Below are 21,585 nucleotides of genomic sequence, written 5' to 3'. Positions count from 1 at the left end.
TTATCACAATGAATGACTATGGGATCTAATTTCTTTCCAAATAATCCAAATAATAGTTTTCTCAGCTATATTGCTTCGCGTGCTCCCATAGAGGCTGCCATGTATTCTGCTTTGGTGGAACTCAAGGCAACAATAGGTTGTTTTTTACTGAACCATGATATCATCGCTGACCCAAGACTGAAGCAACATTCTATTGTACTCTTTACGGTTTATGGAACAACCAACTCAATCAGAATCAGTATAACCTTCAAGTTTGATTTCAACATTTTTGTACTTTAATCCAAGACCAGTAGTGCTACGTTGATATCTCAAGATATGTTTTGTAGCCATTAAATGTATCTTATTTGACTCACACGTAAAGTGACTTAAGACATTTGTGGCATAGCAGATATCGGGCGTCGTATTTACCAATACATGAGTGATCAAATGATTTACCTATAGAGAGTAGGGTCAATAGATTCTGAATGTACTGCTTCCTCCTTTAGTTTGTGTAGATTAGTTTCCATGGGAGTTGCAAGTGGTTTGTTGTCCATCATCCCAAATCTAGTCAAGATGTCTTGAGTGTATTTTCCTTGATTTAGAAAGATATGATCTTTCTTTTGACATACTTCTAGAGCCAAAAAATAGTGTAGTAGACCTAGATTCTTCATTTCAAATTCAGCTACAAGATCTTGTTTGCATCTTTCAATTAGGTGATCATTTTCTATTATTAATAGATCATCAACATATAAAACAAGTATTAACATATCATCATTAGAGATTTTGAAATATATGTTAGGATCAGCTTTATTCTTCAAGTATCCTAATTTGGTGAGGTAGCCATTTATTCTTGCATAGCTCAAGGTGCTTGTTTGAGACCATAAAAAGCTTTTTTCAATTTACACATAAATTTTTCTCTTTTATAACAAAACCTTCAGGTTGTTCAGTATATACTTATTTATTAATGACCCCATTTAGGAATGCAGTCTTGACATCCATTTGGTGTTTCTTCCATCCTTTGGCTGCTGCAATTGTGATAATTGTTCTTACTGAAGTGTATCGAGCAACAGGGGCAAAGGTTTCTTCATAATCAATATCTACCTTCTGAGAGAAACCTCTAGCAACAAATCTTGCTTTGTGTTTTTCAATACTGCCATCTGAAGCATATTTGATTTTGTATAACCACTTTGAAGAAACAATTGATTTGTCTTTTGGTCTAGGTACAATGTCTCAAACATCATTTTGTAGTATGGATTGATATTTTTCAACCATAGCATCTTTCCAAGCTTGACAAGGTAGGGCTTGTTCAACAATTGATGGTTCAAATTTAGTAAGCTCAATTACTAATGCAATCTAACGAGATTTGTTTTTGGTGTTCTTGCTTTCCTTGGAAATTTCATCCGGCTCAACATTATTTTCTTCAATCATTTTCCTTGCCCATAATGGTCTTTTCTTGATATTGGAGATGTCTCTAACTTTTGTATTTGGTGATAGTGCATTCTCTTCTGATATGTTCTCACTCTGAATTTCAATTTGTAGATTTTCATCTGAGTCTATAATGGGTTCATCTTCTATATTTGTTGATAGTTTTAACGTAGTGTTTTCCTCAAATATGACTTCTTTGCTTACTTCAACTGATCTTTGTCCAAGTACATAAACTCTATACCCTTTAGAGTTTTCACTGTATCCAACAAATATCCCTTTCTCCCCAGATGGTTCTAACTTAGTTCTTTTTTCTTTGGGCATGTGAATGTAAACAGTTCAACCAAAGATTCTAAGATGACTTAAGTATGGTTCCTGTAAACATTTCTTCAGGTGCTATGTTTTCTAGTATTGAGTGTGGGCATCTGTTTTGAATGTATACAGCAATATTGGTGGCTTCCACCCAGAATGAGAAGTGTGGGTTTTGATCTTCATGCATGGCTTTTGCTGCTTCAACAATGGTTCTATTTTTCCTTTCTGCTACCCCATTTTGTTGAGGATTATAAGGTACTATATACTCCTTAATCCCAACAAAAGCACAAAAAACTTTGAAAATTCCAGAAGTATATCTCCCCCGTTCTCTGATCTTAGGGTTTTGATTCTTTTTGCTGTTTTTTTTCCACCAATTTTTTGAATTCTTTAAATTTTGATAGGACCTCATTTGATTATTTGACCTTTAGGAAATAAATCCAAGTTTTCCTAGAGTAATCATCAATAAATATTATGTAGTAAGAGTAACCTCCTAGAGAAAGTGTTGGTATTTGCCCACATAAGTCAGAGTGAACTAGTTTGAGAACTGATTTTGCCTTGTGTTCACTAGGAGAAAAGTTTCTTTTAATGTTCTTTCCTAGAGCACATCCTTTACAGATGCCTATATGTTTTGAATTTAGGCTAGGTGTTCCAGTGGTGATTTTCTCTACATTTGGAAGTGAACTAAATCCAATATGTCTGAGTTTTCTATGCCATAATTAGAATTTGTCACTTTGTGGTTAAGAGCTTGCATTTGAATATTGCATAGTTTATATAGGGTCCCATCCCTAGTCCCTATGGTGATAGCATTTTTTAGATTTGAGTTTTTAGGCTAGTACAAAACTTTGTCTTCATTGAAGGTGACTTGAAACCCTTTATCAACTAGTCCAAAAATTGATATTAGATTTCTTTTTATGCCTGGTACAAAGTGAACATCTTTTAATTTTAGTGTGACTCCAGTCCTTAGTTGTATAGAACAGGTCCCAATTCCTTTAACTGGATAGGTGGAGTTGTATCCAATGGTGACTCCTTCAATGAGATAATTTCCAAAAGTTTTAAACTTATCTCTAAATCCTGTTATATGTCGAGAATCACCACTATCTATTATTCACACATTTTCATTTGATTTCATCTCACTTGATAAAGCAAAGTAGAATAATAGATTTTCATATTTCTTTGTTTCGGCTAAAGAAGCTAAGATTTTTTCCCTTTTTGGACAATTTCTGAAAGTATGTGACAGTTTCTCACACTTATAACATTTAACTTTGGAGAAGTCATTTCTCTTGTAATTATTAATCTCTTTCCTTTTGTCATATTTCTTTCCTTTGAATTTCCTTTTTTTTCCTTTGTTGTTAGAGAGCGAAAAGAGCTTGATTTTCTTCCTCTTGATTTGAGATGATACCTCTAGAGATTAGTCTAGATTCTTTTGATGTGCAATTGTTTTTTAGTTGATCAAACATTGGTATTGAAGGTTTCTTGACGAATTGAATCAATGCTTCCCAAGATAGCGGTAGTCCTCTAAGTGCTATTATTGATAGTTCTTGGTCTTCTACTTTCCTTCCCATAAAAGATAGATGATTTTTAATTTCGAAAATCTTCCCAAAGTAGGATGAGATTGTTTCTCTTTTATTCATCTTAGTATTCATTAGCTGATTTTTTAATGTAATCAATCTACTTGAGTTGTTGATTTCAAATGTATCCTTGATTGTCTTGAATACTTCAAATGTCTTTTTTAGATTTCAGATGGAAGGAAGAATATGATCTTTTATTGAATCCACAATAATTTTCCTTGCTTTATTATTTCGTCTTTTTCAAGTGGCTTTTTCTGCCTCATCTTCAAGTATCGAAATGTTTGATTCAATAAAAGATTCTAGTTCTAATTCTTCAAGAATTGTAATAATCCAAAATTTTCAAGAAAAGAAATTTGCTGCTCCTTGAAGTCTGTCCTCTACTCTAACATTGCTTGTTATGTTGTCACCTTTTGATTCAAGATTAAATTTGAGAGTCTCTCTACCAATTTGGCTCTGATACCAAGTAAAGTTTAATAGATCTTGTTGGTGGAGACTAAGCAATTATATTTATTGACTTGAGAGGAATTAATCTGAAGATCTTGAAGTTTATTATAAGAAAGCTTGATGATGACCCGTGATCATGACTTAACATACCTTAACTGCACCAATTGGTAACAAAGCAAGACAAATCGATACCGAATTGGTGTGAAAGACAAAACATAATAACCGATATTAATCAGTGTGTTTAGGAACAAGGTACCGAAGTAATCGATCTGAATCCCACCTGATATCAAATGAAGCAATTGCAACCCAAGACACCCGAACATAATCAAGGTGAACATAAGACAAGACTTTCAATGTTAATCGATGAGTAAGATCTAGCATGGATAATATGTAACTCTGGTTTTATTAATGACAAACGGGAAGAACAGTCTCTCACCAAAAATCATATCGAATTCTGTTTATATATATATATATATATATGTATGTATGTATGTATGTATGTATGTATGTATGTATGATCAATACTTCAATAGATGTTTCAATTCACTAAACAGCTAACATTCTTAACATAGAGATGGTCAGCCAAGAATTCTAATTTATATGATTATACTATACTACCTTCCTTGGCAGTTCAAAATATACTTAAAGGACTTGAGGGTTGCAACATCCAAATTTTCTAACCCTTAATTACCTTCTATTCTATCAATTAAAAATAGCTATCTACATAATCACATGTATTGGATTAACGGTTGTAAAAAATTAATTGTATTCATATGAAATGTCTTAACTACCAATTGAAGATTTGCTTCCTTTATCTAATTAAAAATAAACACAATAAATTACACATGAAGAGTGACCAATATCTAACTAAAGCATTTAACTACCATTTCATAAGACTGAATGAAGTAAATGTAATTGCATATGTATCTGAAATTGAAATAAGACATGAAAGGAAATGTAAATACCAGCAAAGCTCAAATCGCACAATGCTTAGAGAAGTTGACCCACTATGTGTTGTTCAAGTCTTGGCATTGTGGAGAGGAGAAGCATTGGCAAAGGCGTAACCTCCCAACCATGGACCTAGTGCAATCCCCACTCACTCTCAATTGAGAATGCCGCTAACCTGTGTGGGATAAAGCACAAGTACACCATTTCATCCTGCCACCTGAGCATCCTGGTGTTAGAGTGTCAACTACACAGCCAGCTAGATTGAGGAACTTTCCTTATAGACTATCCATCCGACTATGACTTCTTCAACCTCTAGTGATTATTGCAGCATTTTTCACCACTAACCTACCCTGGCCAAGGATTTTGATGACACAGTGTGCCCGATCACCTATTGCTCAACTTGATAGACAAGACAATATCCCATCCCCACCATGAGCTTACTAATTCTCTAAATTCAGTTTGTAAAATAGACATATTGATTATGATGCTTCTCTTAGATTTTTCAGATTATCTACTTAGTTTACCTTGAAGACACCTTTCATCTAGGCCATTCTTGGCTTCCTTGATGGATCCTGGTGGATACATATTCAACTCCCTTAATGCTTAGTAACAACACACAGTACCAATACTTGGTTTCGAAAGATTTTTGTATGAATATAAAATCAAAACATAGCTCATGATTCTAAGTGCTGGTTATCTTCCAGCCATAGATAGACTCCCCAATCTCAAAGGCTTATAATAGTTTGATACCCCTATATTGGAGTGTACACAACATGCACAAGATTCATTACAATCTTTACATAAACAGTTTATCACATGGCAATATAATGCAGAGATCTTTACTAACCCCCAACACTTGGCATGACTGGTATATCAGTCTTTGCCACTTCGGACTAGATGCATTTATCTTGCAGGGTCCAATTGGGTGATTCAGGAAATGCACGCACAATAACAAATGATTGTTTACATAAAATAGCATTGAGACTTTATGAAGAATCGACCTGGTAAAGAGGCTGTGATAGGTTGAAATGCATTCACTTTTTCTGTCAGTTATGATCTCCAGAAAAGTCTTGATTAAATTGTTACGATCTCTATATGGGCTTGCCGAATCAAGGAATAATATAAGAATGATTTGCAGACTGTCAAGAATGGAAAGGTGCACAAAAGACAAGCCTTTGTCTAGCTGCATTTTCAAAATATATAACAACAAATTCGCCTATTGTATGAAAGTATAGCTCAAGGAGGAGTTACAAGCATGGAGAATGCAAGGTGGTGAGTTATGCACTCAAATTCTTGATAAATTAAGAAAATATGCAAGGCTGGAAGTTAAAAGAAACATAAAGGCTGAAATCTTAAAAGAGTTTATGAGGGCCGATAGCTTTTATGTGTAAGGCTAAATTTGACGGAATAGAAAAATATAATCCTTGCCTATAATTTATTATTATCATATTAATTATACCCACACCAGGTACAAATGTTTATGCGTGGTACCTATACATACATATTCTTTATACTTCAAATATACATGGATATACGTACGTGCATTGTAATTTCACACTTATGTATATGTATATGTATGCTATATTTGAGTAAATGTATACATACATATATGTAGCACGTACAAATGTACATAAGTATTATGAGTGTTATTTTTATATAATAAGTTGCAACTGATGACACAAAGAAAATGCAAAGTATCCAGATTCGAAATCAAGATAACATTTTTCGTAACACTCAATGTTCACGTGAATATATTTCTATGTATCTTTTTAGATTAAACAACTTAGTCAGCTCATGGTGGGCACTTGACATTATCTAGTAAGTCCCGGTCGGCTTTTCCCTGACCGAGGTGGTTTAACGAATTACCTAATAACTCAGTGGCAGGTGGTTACTCGTTCCCTATTCCCTCTCTGCCAATGCTTCCTCACCCTTCGCCACACCTTGCAAGAAGAAAATAACATGGTGAAAGCATATTTCCGCATTATTCAAATACAATTTAATTGTCATAACTAATAACCCTATTAACTAGCCACTTCCCATCTCATGTAATAACATAACAATTAACCAGTATCCTCAATTTCACATGAAACATAAAGAATAACGAATATTTCCAGTTGACATGAAATCAAAATGTGAATAACCAATAATTCCAATTGACTTGAAATCAAAATGTGTAACTAATTTAACCAACCTTTTCTAGTTTTCTTGAACTCTCAACTGCTAAATAGAATATTTAAAATTAACAAAATAGTGGATGTAACAAGGGTTAGCAAGAAGAACACAATCATCAACCAACCAACACTTACAATTACTTGAGAGTGACAACCAACTTAATACAAACAATTAATAGTCACCAAATAATCAATATTATCAAACATAATAGTAGGAATTGTACGCTGACTACTTCATTTTCCCCAAAAAGAAAAAGCCGTCTTCCAGATGACCTGTTTACATCAAATAATATTTGAAATGAGTAATGGAAAGAGTGTAAACAATGGCTTGTGTTGTTCAAACTGTACTTTAGGGATCAAATGAGGCTCTAGGGGCAACATCTCTAGTGGGGTCAAGGGTCATGGATGATGCCAAGACCTGTACGCCAGGAGTCCATACATTGCAGGGTCAAAATGCTCACATGTAAATGTTTGGCCAAGTCCAAATGTCATATGGTAAGTTTTATATTGTTTCTGTAGCATTGTGATTGGAATGTGGCATTGTAATGATCAGGCCATATGCTATAAGAGAGTCACAAGGACATACAGTGACAATAGACCTGCATACTGTACAAGAGTCGTAGAGACTATATGGAAGCTCTTGAAGCTTTAGAACTAAAAATCGATTTGTTGATGTTGTGTGAGCATAACCATCCAGAATTATTATATTGGAATCAACTACAAAGCTTATATTATTTATGGTGGTAAATTACACATAACATAATAAACCCTTAATGTTGAATAACACCCTTAAATTCTAGTTCTTTATTGTTGTAAATGAGAAAGATAGACAATCATAGAATCATTCGGATATAACCCCAAAGAACAACACTAGTCAATAAAATAGCTATCAACAATTTTTTGAAATTGCTATTGCAGAAAACTAATACCGTCGTTCCTAAATTCCCTGATTGTAAAGGATTCAACAATGTTAAATCTGTAACTTTGATATTATACTGATCTGATTGCACAAGATCATTCAGATCTGTTCTAGCATGAAAGGCCTATTAATACTTGCTCCTTGTTTAAAGGAATGATCAACGTCTCCCTTGAGTAATGATGTTAAAGTATGAAACTAAACTAAACATTAGTTAATTTGATAACAAACATAATTATCTTCCTTTGGCGCCAATTTTGAGGAGTCAAGCAAAGACCGACCTAGATAGGGTCATGTCCCTTGGAGGGACATGCCCTTTGGTTACCTTATTTATGTAGGGTGTGGCTGAAGGCTAAGGACACACAATTAATAGAAGTCTGCTCCTTAAATCAGTACGGCCCTAAGATGACTTGCAGAAGTTAAAAGCATTTCCAGAATTATATTTCTCCTTTCATTCAAGACTATATATTGAAGATTATCTACACCAAGCATAGAAAAGGTACAATCTAAGTCTGATTCATAACAAAGTTTTGCAGAAAATTTACATGGTATCAGAGCTCTGGTAGTCGAACCTAGGCTTTGCAAATTAAATAATCAGACTTGATATATATCTAGCATCATTCTCTTATCTTCAATGGCATACACAATCAGACCCGAGGACAAGTTTGATGGGAAAGAACACTTGATGCTTGGAAAGTTAGGATCATGATATTTTTGAAGAAAATGATGTAAAACAATTTGTTGATTTAACATCCAGACAATTTGCAGTTGAACCTCATAATAAAGGAAACAAGAAAACCATATAGATCATATTAGATGGAATAAAAAATGAAATAGTATGCATGCTAACAAAACATCAAACAACATTTGATATGATGAATGTATTATTAAATGCATATGAAGTTAACAATGGAACTCAAGTTCTCGCACTAAAATGACAACTAAATCATATACAAATAAAGAAGGGAGAATCAATGAATTCTTGCTTCCTAAGAGTTGTCAGTCTAAGAGATGAACTTGCAAGTGTAAGAACCATCATTAATGACACAAAACTAATACTGATGGCTATAGATGGATTACCAGATTCATGGGAAACATTCGCACAAGGAGTGAGTGCCAAAGACAAACTTCTTGACTTCAATAGATTTAAGGGGGATTGTCTTCAGGAAGAATCCAAAAAACTTAAGAAATGGGGAAAGTTGAAAATTGAAGATGAAGAACTTAATGTTCTTAACACAAATTCCTATAAAGGCAAGAAGAAGCACTTCAAGAAGAAAATGGGTAATCAAAAGAATGACAACCCTAAGAAAGATCTAATTTGGACACTACAGATCTAATTGCCCTGAAAATTCTAAACAGCAAGTGAACTGTACAAACATTACAAGGGAAGAAGATAACTATGATCTTGAGAATCGTGTATTGTATTCGGCACTATCAAATGAAGTCTCAAGTAAGGCATGGGTGATTGATAGTGGATTATCCCGACATATTACAAGATACAGAGAAGCACTAGACTCTATATCAGAAAAAATGAATGGCGAAGTCACCATTGGTGATAATTCAGCACATTCCGTCAAAGGAATTGAAAATTGCACCTTGAAACTAAAGTAAGGTAGTTTTCTTCTTCTCAAAAGAGTATTATATGTACCAAGAATAAAAAGAAATCTAATCTCGGTTATAACACTTGAAGATGATGGACATAATGTTGCATTTATGGACGATAAAGTAATAACTTGGGCTAAGAACTCATTTATGAAAGAAAAATTGATTGGTCAAAGAAAGGGGTACTTGTATGAATTAAATCCAGAACCTAGTCGACCCATTCAAGCCTTAATTCATGAAGCTTCTGATATAAGCGAAATATGGCACAAAAGATTAGGACATCCAAATTTTAAAACTTTATCTACTATGGAGAACACCAAAAGTCCATTTCATGATAACACTAGAAAAATGAAGAATGTTTCGAAATTAATCCACTCAAATTTATGTGGAACTATGTCTGTTCCTTCTCTTGGAGGATTCTGGTACTATATACTTTTAATAGATGACTTCTCTAGGAAAACTTGGATTTACTTCTTAAAATGTAAAGAATCAGAAGAAAACTTTAAGAGATTTAAAGAATTTAAAACCTTAACTGAAAACTTATCAGGATATAAAATTAAAACTCTTACAACTGATAATGGAGGGGAATACACCTCAGATTTGTTTAAAGAGTTTTGTAAAGAAATGAGAATTAAGAGGGAGTACACCATTCCTTATAACCCACAACAAAACGGGGTAGCAGAAAGGAAGAAAAGGACAATTATAGAAGTTGCAAGAGCTATGATATTTGATCAAAATCTAGAATATTATCTTTGGGGAGAAGCCTCTTGTATTGTTGTCTATATTCAAAATAGAAGTCCTCACTCCTACCTTAGAGATAAAACTCCTGAAGAAAACTTTACTAAGGTTAAACCTAATATAAGTCATCTTAGGATTTTTGGGTGTCCAGTATATATACATGTTCCAAAAAAAAAGAGAACTAAGTTAGAACCTTCCAGGAAGAAAGGTATTTTTGTTGGGCATAGTGAAATATCTAAAGCATATAGAATTTTCATACCTAGTCAGAAAAATATTGAACTTAGTAGGGATGTAATTTTTGAAGAAGATTTAGCATTCAAAAGGGCCCTAAGTTCTAAAGAACCCTCTCCCTTACCTAGTTTTGAAGGAAATACTGAATCCGAGTCTCAGGGGGAGAACATTGAAGAAATTGAAGATGAATTCAAAACCTCAATCTTGAAGAAACCAAAAACTCTAAGAAAAGACCACTTTGGGCCATTAAGACAGTAGAGGAAGCACAAGACTTCGCAACACCATCTGAAACATTCAGAGAAAGCAAAAGACCCAAAAAAAAATTTAGTTATGCAGCAAACATGAATCATTTATCTAAATCAGAACCAACTACTGTTTCAGATGCTATTAAACATACAACTTGGAAGGATGCCATAACAAAAGAATACCAATCCATTATGAAGAATGATGTTTGGGAAATTCTTCCAAGAACTGAAGGAAAATTTGTTGTTTCTTCCGAGTGGATTTTTAAAATCAAGCATGCTGCTGACGGTAGCATTGAAAAAATATAAAGCTAGATTTGTAGTCACGGGATTCTCTCAAAAAAAAGGGATTGATTATGAAGAAACCTTTTCTCTTGTTGCCAGATACACCTTCGTAAGAACAGTCCTAGCTATTGTAGCATCAAAAGGATGGAAAGTACATCAAATGGATGTAAAAATAACATTTCTGAACGAAAAGATTACAGAAGAGGTATATTTGGAGCAACCTGGAGGTTTTGAATCTTATAACCCTAAAAATTTTGTTTGCTTGCTCAAGAAAGCTCTCTATGGCCTTAAATAGGCTCCAAGGGCATGGTATGAAAGAATTGATAAGTATCTCACTAGCTTAGGATTCTCCAAAAATGAAGCTGATCCAAACCTATATTATAAAAGGGATAAAGATGATATGGTAATTTTGATACTGTATGTTGATGATTTACTAATAACAGGTGATGATCATCTTATAGATCAATGCAAGAAAGATCCAATTAGAGAATTGAGATGAAAGATTTAGGACTCCTTCATTACTTCCTAGGATTGGAAGTATGGCAGAATTCTAATAACATCATACTCAATCAAGGAAAGTATACATTAGACATCTTGAAGAGATTTGGAATGTGGAATTGCAGGTCTATGTCTTCTCCCATAGAGACTAATTTACATAAACTTAAGGAAGCAGTAGCAGAATCACCTTCTATAGATTCTATTCTTTATAGACAGATGATTGAGTCCCTTATGTACTTGGTAAATACAAGACCTGACATTTGCTATGTTGTTAATTCATTAAGTCAGTTTATGTGTGAGCCAAAGGAGGTTCACCTAGTTGCAGTCAAACACATCATGAGATACTTACAAGGCACTCTTAACTTTGGGCTGAAGTATAAGAAAGTTGAATTGGATCTACATGGATACACATACTCAGATTGGGCTGGAAGTCTTACTGGCAGGAAAAACACTTCAAGATTTTGTTTCAGTTTAGGCACAGCAATGATATCATGGATATGTAGAAAGCAATCTTCAATAGCACAAAGTTTCACAGAAGCCAAATACATTGCAGCAACAATGGCCTCTCGGGAAGCAGTTCGGCTTCGAAAGTTACTTGTGGGATTATTTGGTCAAGCCATGAATCCTACAATTATTCATTATGATAATCAGAGTTCAATCAAGCATTCTGTGAATCCAGTTTTTCATGACAGGTCTAAACATATCGAAATTCCTTACCATTATGTAAGAGATATGGTAGATAGGAATACTGTAAAATTAGAATACATTTGCATTGCAAATCAGACAACAGATATTATCACCAAACCTCTCTCTCTAGTGAAGATAGATCACTTCAGGAAAAGACTTGGTATGGTTGAATTGTAATTCATTTGTATTCTTTAAATTATTAATAAAATAGTTTTTGTTAGGCTATTGACTATTATGGGCTCCACCATTTGTATTCATTATTTTAGAGGTGACGATCTCTGAAATAATGAACACTTGTATGAAAAACATTATGAGAGATTACGATCTCTTAGATAATGTGCTAGACAGTAGAGATCTACTGTCAGATCTAGATGAGTTCAAGATCACATTGTGATGTAGACATTGTTATGCCTATGAGTCAGAATTTGGATAAAAGAAGAATTTAATTATTCTCCGAAGTTTATCCTGTGTTCTGGCAGATCTCAACTCAGGATCATGTTGTGATATAGGAATGTCAGTATCTATGAATCACAACTTGGATAAATGAAGAATTTAATTATTCTCCAGATGATTATCCTGTATATTGTATTCTGTTCAATATTGTTATCACTAGTATCAGTGATATGTCATATCACAGGTATAGTAATATGACATAATATCACGTGTTCGATGATAACACATGCTAAAAAGATTCAGATAGATATAGAGTATCATTTTATGCTTATTCATCGTAATTGATGATGCTAGATATGTTATCTCTCAGTATTATTATCGAGTTAAGAGGGAGTGTTAAATCTGTAACTTTGATATTATACTAATCTGATTGCACAAGATCATTCAGATCTGTTCTAGCATGAAAGGCCTATTAGTACTTGCTCCTTGTATAAAGGCATGATCGATATCTCCCTTGGGTAATAAAGTTTTAAGTATGAAACTAAACAAAACATTAGTTAGTTTGATAACAAACATAATTATCTTCCTTTGGCCTGAAAAGTAGATGTTTACGGCCTAAAAAGTAGAATATTAGCCATTATGTTATCTACAAAAGCCAACAAGTTAAAACAACATATTAATATTAAACAATACAATATTAAGCAATAAATTAGAAAAGTATATAATAATTAAATATTATAACATCTGTGCATTAAAAAACTTGCAATTTAATTTTTAAATGTTTAAGAAACTTTAACAACTTATTATATTATATACAATTTACTATTATAAATGTATTTAGTATTTTAAAGGTTAATACTATTATCATATTTTAAAGTTTAATACTATTTTGAAGTTTAATTATTATCCTAGATCATTCTAAATATTCCCCTAACATCTTCCTTTCCTAATGATTGTAAGTGTTTGAAAGTTAAATATTTAAAATAAATTTTAGAAAATCTTAAATCGTCCTAAAAATCCCCAGTACCGAAAGCAATTTAAAACTTTATTAGTCTAAGAACTTCTATTAAAAAAAAATCATTCGTAGCTTCCGTACACAGATTTAAACAAGGCGAATGTCTGCACTTCGAATCAGTTGGAATTTATTAATATAAACGCAGGTTGATCAGAAGACGATCGTCTGCAGTGGATTGAAACAGCTACCTCTGCAGACATTTCTGTCTGCATTTGGGAGGGTTTCTGCTTGCAGCATATAGAAAGGAAAGACATGGAGCTTTAGTTGTGAGATTTTGAATGTTAAAAAGGGTTTTAAAAAAACACATCACCCTCAAATTCGTCAGAAAACAAAAAAAAAATGCCATGTCAATACTCAGATTCGAAGTCAGATCACCACATCAGGATAAAAACTTTTGGATAGAGGTTGCAAACTTGGAAAACTCGAACCCTATCAGATTCCACAGCGATTTTCCAACGTATCGTACCAGCATTTGAAGTAAATTTCTGAAGTACCGGTAACTTAGGAACTTTATAGCTGTTTAGCATATTGGCAATTTCTAAATGGAATCATTCACATTGAATATGAGGGTTTTTATTCTTGAATCCATTTGTCAAATAAATTTTTGTTTCTAGACAGAAAAATGAACATATGTTTAATATCAAGAGACATGGAGATCTTATAAAATGTTAACCTTCTTCAATGCACAAATCCTTATATAGGCACTTGAGGGGATCATGTTATATTTTTTACTTTTCACTTCAAAAATTAATTTAAAAGGTGTCTAAACAGCTTGTTTTAATAAATAATGGTTTTGGACCACAGTCATAATGACACCTTAATAATTCTTTTAAAATATTTTTTTAAACAAAAAACAATATTATTTTTTATAAATGAAACATAATTTTTTTAGAACAACCTATAAGTCATATCATTAAATTATTTCCTTACTTCACCTTAGTAGACTGGAAAATAAAATAGTAGTCTAAAAGTCTTTTGATAACTAAGGCTTACAAAGGGGACATGACATTTTCTGGTATTATTAGATATAGATATTACTTTATATGCATTTAACTTGTGGTGTATGGTTGAATTTATGTGATAGAGGGTAGCATCTAGAATGAATCTGCTAGTAAATGTTTTGTAGTTGTACAGGTTAGCTGGTTTTTCATTTTCTGTAGGGACTTGGGAGTAAAATTCTTACACTAATTTTGTTGTGGTCTACCATTTGCTCCAAAATCAAAATAATCAAGTTGTGAATAAATGTTATGTAGCAATTCCAATTAAAAAGACAATTGTAATGTGAATTTATCAGCCCTTTTTTGTGCAAATGGAATTACTCATTCAGGCTTGATCTAGTGGGAGTCCTCACTGGAGTCAACTTGATCTTTGCATCAGTAATAACAACAAATTTTGAAATACCTAAATCAACAGGATCCTCAACTGGATCTGTACCATAATTCAAATCTAATATTAAGTCTTTATCTTGGACATTTACCATTCGCTCCAAAACAAAATAATCAAGCTGTGAATAAATGTTATGTAGTGATTCCAATCAAAAAGACAAAATTGTAATATGAATTTGTCTGCCCTTTTTTGTGCAAATGGAATTACTTGTTCAGGCTTGATCTAGTGGGAGTACTCACTGGAGTCAACTTGATCTTTGCATCAGCAATAACAACAAATTTTGATACACCTAAACCAACAGGATCCTCAATTGGATCTGTACCATAATTCAAATCTAAAACATAATCCAGATGGTTTCAATTTCTCCTTTCTTTTATCCCGTATTTTAGATTCTCCAGCAAAGATAAGAGTACTTATTTAATGATCTTGTGTGTTGGACCCCTTATTTGTCATTGTACAATAAAAATTGATAACCTTCTTTTTCCTCGTTTAGGAATTCTTTGTAAAGATTCTGCAAATTCTGTATCCTTTTATATCAGACTTTTACTTCAGTACTTGGAAGCTGAGAATGGTCTTCTAATAATCTGATTATTGAAGAAGTTGACACACACACATATCTTTTAAATGAGAGTATCTTCTGATCTTAATCGCAGGATATTGGTGCTTAGAAGAGCAAACTTAATTGTTTCTGTGTGTTCTCTAACTACACCAATAACCTCCTTAAATATTGGTGCTAAAGGATTTGTCCCTCAAAGGGACATGTCCCTTCCTAACTTAACAAATAAAATCCTATCTAGAAATCGGCAATTAGTAAGGCATGTTCTAACTTATGCTAACTAACAAAGTGTGTTAGATTAGTTAACCAATACCAAACAGTTTCTAAGAAGTCGTCGGCTTTCGAGAAGGTTATATCATTCAAGGAAACACCAATTATATTTAAGGTAAGAAGGTCTAGTGTGATCTGCACTTTCAGACCTGTATATTGTCAAGTTAAATACTTAACATTCCCCCTTAACCTGATAATCATACAGAGAGATATTATATCTAGCAACATCAATACAGATGAATAAGCAAGAATTAATACTCTATATTTGTTTGAATCTTCTTAGTATGTGTTATCATAGAACACATGATACAATGTCATATTACTAAACATGTGATATGACAAATCACTGCTACTAGTGATAATATACAGGACAAATCTGAAGAGTAATCTCTTCATTTATCCAAGTTGTGATTCATAGAAACTGGTATTTCTATATCACAACAAGATCCTGAGTTTAAGATCTACCAGAATACAGGATAAACTCGGAGAATACTAAGATTCTTCCTTTATCCAATTTGTGACTCATGAACATAATAATGTCAACATCACAATGCGATCTAAAACTCATCTAGATCTTACTGTAAAACTCTACTGTTTAGTACGTTATCTAAGAGATCGTCATCTCTCATAATGCCTTTTATACAAGTTTTCATTATTTCAGAGATCATCACCTCTTTAAATAATGAATACAAATGGTGGAGCCCATAACAGTCAATAGCCTGACAAAATAAAATTATTTTATTAATAATAAAAAAAATACAAATGGATTACAACTCAACCATACCAAGTCTCCTCCTGGAGTGTTCTATCTTCACTCTAGATAGAGGTTTGGTGAGTATGTCTGCTGTCTGATTTGTAGTGCAAATGTATTCCAATTTTATAGAATTCCTGTCTACCATATCTCTCATAATGGTAAGGAATTTCAATATGCTTAGACCTGTCATGGAAAACTGGATTCACTGAGAGCTTGATGGAACTTTGATTATCACAATGAATAATCGTAGGATTCATGGCTTGCCCAAATAATCCCACAAGTAACTTCCTCAGCCAGACTACTTCTTGAGAGGCCATTGCTCCTGCAATGTATTCGGCTTCCGTGGAGCTCTGAGCTACTGAAGACTACTTTCTGCATCTCCAAGATATCATTGCTAATCCTACACTAAAACAATATCCTAAAGTACTTTTTCTATCTTTAACACTTCCACCCCAATCTGATTCAATGAATCCGTGTAAGTCTAAGTCAACTTTCTCGTATTTGAGTCCAAAATTAAGAGTGCCTTGTAAGTATCTCATGATGTGTTTAACCGCAACTAGGTGAATCTCCTTTGGTTCACACTAAACTGACTTAAGGCATTAACTGCATAGCAAATATTTGGTCTTGTATTTACAAAGTACATAAGGGACCCAATCATCTGTTTGTAGAGAGTAGAATCTATGGAAGGTGATTCTGCTGCCGCTTCCTTAAGTTTATGTAGATTAGTCTCCATTGGAGAAGACATAGGTTTGCAATTCTACATTCCAAATCTCTTTAAAATATCTGATGTATACTTCCCTTGATTAAGTATGATACTATTAGAATTTTGTCATACTTCTAGTCCTAGGAAGTAATGGAGTCCCAAATCTTTCATCTCGAATTCTTTAATTAGATCTTTCTTGCACTGATCTATGAGATGATCATCACTTGTTATTAGTAAGTCATCAACATACAGTATTAGAACTACCATATCATTTTTATCTCTTTTATAACATAAATTGGGATCGGCTTCATTCTTGGAGAATCCTAAGCCAATGAGATACTTATCAATTCTTTCATACCAGGCCCTGGGAGCCTGTTTAAGCCCATAGAGAGATTTTTTGAGCTTGCAAACAAAAGTGTTAGGATCATGAGTTTCAAATCCTTCAAGTTGCTCCGGATATACTTCTTCTGAAATTTTTTCATTTAGAAATGTTGTTTTTACATCCATCTAATGTACCTACCATCCCTTTGATGCAACAATTGCTAAGACTACTCTTACGGAGGTATATCTGGCAATAGGAGCAAAGGTTTCTTCATAATGAATCCCTTCTTTCTAAGAAAATCCTCTGGCTACAAATCTGACTTTATACTTCTCAACATAGTTGGAAAACTCGCCAAGCCCCCCAAAAGTTTAATCAAGAAAAACTCGGCCATTTTAAAAAAAAAATTGGGAAAACTCGAGAACCTAAAAAAATCGCTAAAATTTAATTCAAAATACATTTTTTTGCAAATTTCAATGAGAAGATGCATCTAATGAGTTCATTATAGAGAACACAAAAGAAACAAGCAGGAGTTTAGATATATATAAATGCATAGTGGGTACAAAATCACATTTTCATGCGGAATACTAATGGCGGGAAGCATAATAGTAAATAGTTTGTGTCAAACTGGAAATAAAAACATCATTACAATCACATCTTCCTCTTCCTAGCTCTACTAGCATATTGTAACTCTCTATTCTACATAATATATATAGGCTTTTTGCCTTTTGTTTTTAACCAAAAAATAAAATTAAATATAAAAAAATAAAATTTAAAAAAGAGTTTTTTTTGAAAAACTTGCTGATTTTTTGCAAAAACTTGGTGATTAATTGGCGATTTTTCCACAAAAACTGCAATTTTTTTTGTAGCCAAGTCACAATTAAATCTGTGAAAAACTTGCCAATCCCAAAAACTCAGCGATTAGTAGAAACTCGCTAGTTATTTGGCGATTATACCAACTATGCTTCTCAATACTACCATCAGCAACATGCTTTATTTTAAATATCCACTCGGAAGAAACAACAGATTTTCCTTTAGGTCTTGGAACAATTTCCCCAACATCATTTTTCATAATAGATTGGTATTCTTCTATTTTGGATAAATTACTCATGTTCTCTATATAACTAGATAATCTTTTAGGCCTTTTGCTTTCTCTGACTATTTCGAAAGGTGTAGCAAAGTCTTAAGCTACTTCAACTGTTTTAATGGCCCAAAGTGGTCTTTTCTTTGCATTTTCTTCAAGGTTCATATTTTGAATTTCATCTTCGATTTCTTCTAAGTTCTCCCACTGGGACCCAGATTCACTATTTCTTTTAGAACTAGATAAAGGAGAAGGTTCATTAGAACTTATGGCTTTTTTGATTGCAAGATCTTCTTCAAAGATTACATCCCTACTAAGTTCAATACTTTTTTGTCCAGGTGTGAAAATCCTATATGCCTTAGATGTTTCAGTATACCTTACAAAATAACCTTTCCTCCTAGAGGGTTCTAACTTGGTTCTCTTTTCTTTTGGAACATGGATATATATTGGACACCCAAAAATTCTAAGATGACTTATATTGGGTTTTACTTTAGTAAATACTTCTTTAGGAGTTTTATCTTTAAGATAGGAGTAAGGGCTTCTATTTTGAATATATACAACAGTACAAGAGGCTTCTGCGCAAAGATAATATTCTAGATTTTGGTAAAAAATCATAGCTCTAGCAGTTTCTATAATTCTCCTATTCTTTCTTTTTGCCGCCCCATTTTGTTCTGGATTATAAAGAACAATGTACTCCTTAATCCTTGATTTTTTTACAAAACCTTTTAAACAAGTCTGAGGTATATTCTCTTCCGTTATCAGTTCTAAGGGTTTTAATTTTATGCCCTAAAAAGTTTTCAATTAATGTTTTGAATTCTTTAAATCTTTGTAGGATTTCTTCTGATTCCTTGCATTATAAAAAGTATATCCATGTTTTCCTAAAGAAGTCATCTATGAACAATATATAATACCAGAATCCTCTAAGAGAAGGAACAGACATAGGTCCACATAAATCTAAATGAATTAATTCTAGTACATTATTTGTTTTCCTAGTACTATCATGAAAGGGACTTCTGGTGTTCTTACCCCGAGCACACCCTTTGCAAATACTTGGGTGGTCTTTATTTAGTTTAGGTAATCCAGTAACCATCTTATCCATAGTTGATAAAGTTTTGAAATTTAGATGCCCTAATCTTTTGTGCCATATTTCATTTATATCTGCAGCTTCATGAACTAGGGTTTGAATAGATCGACTAGATTCTGTATTCAATTCATATAAATATCCTTTTCTCTAAGCAATTAACTTTGCTTTCTTGATGGAGGAGTTCTTTGCCCAAGTTAATACTTTGCCATCCACGGATGCAACATTGTGCCCATCATCTTCAAGTGTTGTAATTGAGATTAGGTTTCTTTTAATTCTTGGTACATAGAGTACACCTTTAAGAAGAAGAGAGTTTCCTTATTTTAGTTTCAAAGTACAATTTCCAATTCCTTCAACGGAGTGTGTTGAATTATCACCAATGGTAACTTCACCGTTAACCTTCTCTGATAAAGAGTCTAGTGTTTCTTTGTATCCCGTTATATGTCTAGAAAATTCACTATCAATTACCCATGTTTTATTTGAAATTTCATTTGATAGTGAGGAATACAAAACACGGTTCTTAGGATCATAAGTATCTTCTTCTCTAATGACATTTGTACAATTTGCTTGTTGTTTGGAATTTTCAGAACAATTAGATTTATAGTGTCCAAATTTTTCACATTTGAAACACTTTATTTTAGGTAGATCTTTCTTGGGTTTTTCATTATTTTGATTTCCCTTTTTCTTCTTGAAATGCTTCTTCTTGCCTTATTAAGAACATGAAGTTCTTCATCTTCTACTTTCGGTTTCCCTCCTTTCTTTAGTTTTCTAGATTCCTCTTGAAGACAATCATTCTTGAGTCTGTTAAAGTCCAAAAGATTATCTCTGGTACTTATTCCTTGTGCAAATGTCTCCCATGAATCTGGCAATCCATCTATAGCCATAAGTGTTAATTCTATGTCACTAATAGTGGTTCCTATACTTGATAGTTCATCTCTAATGCCAACTCTTTTGAAGTAAGAATTTATCGATTCTCATTTTTTTATATGAATGTGATTCAGTTGCCTTTTTAGTGCGAGAACCCTAGTTGCATTGTTTACTTCATATGCATTTCATAATGCATTCATCATATCAAAGACAGTTTGATGTTTTGTAAGCATAGGTATGATATCATTTTTAACTCCATCCAAGATGATTTGAATAGCTTTTCTATTTCCTCTGCTCCAGATAGATTTGTGAGGTTCAATTGGAGGTTGTTTGGATGCTCCATCAACAAATTGTTTTACATCGTTCTCTTCAAGAATCATCATGATTCTGAATTTCCAGGAATCAAAGTGCTCTTTCCCATCAAACCTGTCCTCGGGTCTGATTGTGTATGCCATTGAAGATAGAAGATAGTTGCTAGATATATATAGAGTCTAATAATTGAATTTTGTAGAGCCTAGGTTTGACTACCAGAGCTCTGATACCATGTAAAGATTCTGCAAATTCTGTATCTTTTTATATCAGACTTTTACTTCAGTACTTGGAAGTTGAGAATGGTCTTCTAATAATCTGATTATTGAAGAAGTTCACACACACACACACACACACACACACACACACACACACACACACACACACCTTTTAAATGAGAGTATCTTATGATCTTAATCGCAGGATATTGGTGCTTAGAAGAGCAGACTTAATTGTTTCTGTGTGTTCTCTAACTGCACCAATAAACTCCTTAAATATTGATGCTAAAGGATTTGTCCCTCAAAGGGACATGTCCCTTCCTAACTTAACAAATAAAATATTATCTAGAAATTGGCGATTAGTAAGGCATGTTATAACTTATGCTAACTAACAAAGTGTGTTAGATTAGTTAACCAATACCAAACAGTTTCTAAGAAGTTGCCAGCTTTCTAGAAGGTTATATCATTCAAGGAAACACCAATTATATTTAAGGTAAGAAGGTCTAGTGCAATCTGCACTTTCAGACCTGTATATTGTCAGGTTAAATACTTAACATTCTTGCAATCTGTCCTCTGGAATTCTTGATTTT

General features: G+C 33.2%; 1 protein-coding gene across 1 annotated transcript in view; it reads left to right on the top strand.

Annotated features, from left to right (window-relative positions):
* Positions 1-21,585, top strand: part of LOC149554843 (medium-chain fatty acid ethyl ester synthase/esterase 2-like) — a 203,310-nt gene that overhangs the window by 180,148 nt on the left and 1,577 nt on the right. The window lies entirely within an intron of this gene.

Source organism: Cupressus sempervirens, chromosome 5 (genome assembly GCF_028749045.1).
Source record: "Cupressus sempervirens isolate cs-2001-9-10 chromosome 5, ASM2874904v1, whole genome shotgun sequence".
Taxonomy (NCBI): domain Eukaryota; kingdom Viridiplantae; phylum Streptophyta; class Pinopsida; order Cupressales; family Cupressaceae; genus Cupressus; species Cupressus sempervirens.
This window is presented reverse-complemented; position numbering and strand designations above follow the sequence as displayed.